This window comes from Cottoperca gobio, chromosome 14, assembly GCF_900634415.1.
Source record: "Cottoperca gobio chromosome 14, fCotGob3.1, whole genome shotgun sequence".
In the NCBI taxonomy this organism is placed as follows: domain Eukaryota; kingdom Metazoa; phylum Chordata; class Actinopteri; order Perciformes; family Bovichtidae; genus Cottoperca; species Cottoperca gobio.
Genome location: NC_041368.1, coordinates 19257925 through 19262495, shown reverse-complemented (window position 1 = coordinate 19262495; position 4571 = coordinate 19257925).

Here is a 4571-nt window from a genome sequence, read left to right as displayed (position 1 = left end):
GGCCTGTGGCACAACCCAGCAGCTCATTCACCCTCCTCATGTGACCCGCCTGCTGATGATGCATGAGGGAAAACATTTTGATTGTTCCCTATTTGCAATAGGTGCTTATAATAGTGCACATATCCCTGTGGAAATAGTTACGTTTCTTTAAACTTTTGATTCCTTTCCAAGTCCATGAAGATTTCCTTTATTCATGTGCGTGAATGTCTCACAATACACGACAAAGTGACATCTACAATTTAGCAAAATGTAAACAAAAAAACAAAAGATTGTTTGTAGATATAGGGAGCAATAACATAAAGAGGCAGGAGACAAAGGGAGACCACACCATACAGAAGCTTACTCCAAAGTAACACAACTTGAGCTGCACTGTGGCGGGACGGAGCCACGGTGAGCTCCAACATGCCATTAAGGATACGCTAGAATGCGTGATTCTTTCATCAATACCAATCAAATTGCCGCAGTTTATTATTGGGCCTTAGTCTTTGTTGTTGTGCCCATTTGGTAATGAAAGCTATTCGGGTACCTGCTGCTGTTCAACATCTAAAATTAAACTCTCTGTGGGTGCCAAGGAGGTTTGGATAAAAGCCCTTTTAATTCCATGCGAGCAGATGCAGACCGCGTGTTTGATGCCGAGGCCAAGCTATCAGCATAAAATGACTGAACTCTCTTGTAAACAACATCAGATATGTGTGTTTGTCTGTGATGTGGCGGAGGAAAAGATCATGATTAATGGGCTGTTGGGTGATGATACTGTTCGTGATGTCGGAGGAGAGGAGGAGAAGTCTAAACCCTGGCCCGGGTGGAACAGAGAGACATTGTGCAACTCAAATCCACCGCTGAGTTGTATAACAATAGCTTATTAACATAAACTAAGATCAGCATTGTGAAGCCATGTGATGATTACCCTCTGAATAACCTTGAGAAACTCCAAATGAGGAGAGAAAGGCTGCAAGAGACAGTTTATTCAGTAGTTTTAGATACGTACAAATATATTAGATTTTGAATATGGATGTATAGATTTACTACAACTAAACACTTATAATCAATTAAAGAAAAATATATTTTTGCAGTCATAGAAATAACAATACAGAAAAAGACAAAAACAAATAGGTTAAACACGTGAAAAAACAATGTGGCACACAAATGTATACATAATATACATTGTGGGTTCATATTTCCATCATTTTAAAATCATTATCATTGTTATAACCAGGTGTTTGTCCCACATTATTCCTCCATCTATCTCATCTCAAGTGTCAAACTATATATAGAGATACAGATATAATGTTTATTTTTATTTTAAAGTACCTCTATCTCTCTCTTTTTCTTTCCACCAATTACCTTGCAGTATTGTGTCTCGAGGATACATGAAACCATGACAACAGCAGTGACTACTGTTGACTTTTGATGTCTTGAGCTCCATCTGGTGTCGGCAGGGAAGAACTTCAGGCTGTTGAGAGAAAAGATGAGAGCGAGAAGTCTCGTTAGATAAAAGAAATCGCTCTTATCTTGCAGTTATTCTCCATTATTGTCCACAAAACATGTCATTTGAATGTTGTTGCTAAATGAAAGCATAGCATTGACACTAATAAATATAACAAGATGCCTTTTTTCATGTACTAGTGCTTTTTATTTACTTGAGTATGTTTTGACTGAAGAATTGCATTTTGCACTATTTATGTATAAATTCTGCTTTTGTAAATCACACATACATCGCATCATTTTACTTTCTAAATATTTCAGACTCTGGATCATTTGAGAAAATAACTTACTTACTACTCTCCGACAAATGACAAAGGGTTGAGAATGACCCAATGACCACCTCGGACACATCCCGCACTGTTCTGTGGTTTCTCTCTTTATCTCTTCCTTTGGTTCTCTGCGAGACACAATGTTTTGTACTGGAACATTAAAATGAAGACATCCTGCTCTAGATTACTACATGATAAAAAGACTATGAGGCTGCACTTTCTCACAGTGGTGTTTTGAGCAAAATGCTAACGTCAGCGTGCTAACATGCTCACAAGTCAAGTAAAGTCTGTTTGTTTAAAGAGCACAGTTTGAAAACAACCCACACTTGACCAAAGCGCTTTACACAGTAAAAAGGAACAATTGCCAATGACTGACACAATGACAAAAACACACCTCGCGCTGTCCCTTTGGTGTTGTAACGTCTAAATGTTCCCACTGTGGGACGAGTAAAGGATTTCTGATTTCTGATATTGACCTACCTAAAACACATAGAAAGCCAGAGAACATAAGTGGGTCTATAGTCTGGATTTGGACAAATTTGAGGATGGGGGCTGATCGAACACGTAGAGGGAGGCCCGGCCACAGAAAAAGCTTGGTCACCTTTACGTCTCTAATAACTATCAGGGATGGAAAGCAGCAGCTTCTCACATGACAGCAGTGATCTAAGAGGACAGTGGGGACGTAAAAGGTCACTGAGATATTCTGGAGCCAGCCCATTCAAAGCTTTAAAAAGGTCAAATCTTGAAGTCTCACTTTCTCTCAATTTCACTGGTAACCAGAGCAATGGCGTCACAATTGCAGTAAAATGGCACAATGTTTTGAATGCTGTAACCTTGCTGATGTTCTGCTGATGTTCTGATACATGGAACATTTCATGGTTCATCAAAGTTATTACAATCCATCCTGTGGTGGACATAGCTGTTGAGATATATCAGTCTTAATAAACTAATTAGTAGCTAATCAAATTGCAGATCATGCACCAAAACCACCTTCCTGTTGTGAACATGTTCACTCTCCCGCACCATGTCATGAAAAGATAATGTGGTACAGATCCAATGACGGCATCATTTTAGTCCATTTAAACTTGATCACCGCCACTGAGCGCACCATTGCCCTTTACAGATCCTAAAATTTGACCGAGACACTCCGACATACTGCAGGCTTGACCGACTGCCCAAACACTAAACCACCAGTCAGCTGTGTAATATAATTACCACCATCGCACATGCAGATGTAACGACACATCGCAGGTCTAACGAGACAATTAGCTTGCATCATCTTAAAGCCTTGCTCCTCATTAGCACTGATGGCTACAGTACACAGGGATGGTGGCCCGCCCTAACACTCACACTGGAGTCTTTCAGCTGCTGCACTTTCTGTGGAGACTAATGGGTCATTAGAGTATAAGAGTGATGAGTGAGGCAAAAAGGCCTCTATCCACAGAACATGAGGGAGAGATAGGGAGGGAAACATTAAGCCTAACGTTCAACCTTTTTAAAATGTTCACTGCATTATTAAGAAGCAGGCAAAACATGCAGATGAAAGCTAAATTCCTTTTCAAATCCATTGATCATTCTAGGTTTCTGATTGGAGAAGAGCTTCCATTGTAACAGGAATGGACATGAATGTAGTTGACATTTAATTCGTAAAAACAGCCCGATTTTAGCATCTACTTCGTATGTCATTATAGATCTGTGATTTTAAATATAAAATGTGATAAAGAAATCAGTTTTAATGCATTTTGTGTTTTTATATCTGTCATAACTTTCATGTGTTTCAGTTTCAGTTTCTCTACAGAAGGTTTTAGGCAAACCTAGACTAACATTGAGGGAACGTGTATCATAACCCTGTTGTTTGAGCATTTAACAGATCATACACTATTATAACTTCCATTAAAATACCCTTTATTTGTGACCATATAAAGTACGTTGGTATATAATGAGAGGGAGAGTTAAAGAGAAAAACTCTCTCAGTATCAGCACCATGCACCGTTTCTCTGCCCTTTCTATTAAAAGCATCTGAGCTCAGCAGTGATACTCTCTTCCCGTCTATTTTGGCTGGATCCAGGCCTTTGTCCAGCCTCTGACAGACGGACAGACATGGGGTCACATTTGTATCCACGGTGCAGTGAATCACAAAACAAACAGTTGCTACTCAAAGAAGAGCACGCTTTAAAACTGTCCCGTAGCTTATTAAAAACCCCATACATTACAATCAGTTCCTCAGACCTCTTCGACCTCCCTGAGTAAACATCATTTCACTATTTTCCAGCTGATAAAAGGTTTTCTACCAGCGATGAAATGCCATAAATAAACCTGTTTCCTCCCCTGAGAGCCTAGAGAGCAACACATCATGTAAATGTGTTGTGCATTATATAAAGAGCATGCTTTTCATTCCTGGCTCTTGGGAGAGCGACATAAAACTAACGCCCTTTTGTCTAAGTGTGACCTACATTCTCTCAATACTGAAATGCTAACAGGGCAGTGGGTCTATTGATAGAACTGAACTCGCTCAGGGAAATGGCAGAGAGAATGATTAAACTAGATTAAATAGACAGTTATGTTTGCTGGAGCTTTGAGTGGGATTTCACTGAAGCCCTGCAGTGGGGCCGGTGCTTTAACTACTCACAGTAATGAGCTGTGTCATGTGAATCTGCTTCTGGTCAATTCCTGCAACAATTCCAGCCATTTTAAATGATAAGGAAAAAACTATAAAGTCCGCAGTGACTTTACTAGATGCTTTACCTGCATACTGTATTGTGATTACTCCAACTTATTATTATTATTATGTACAGGTTGTTTACATCATTTTAAAGA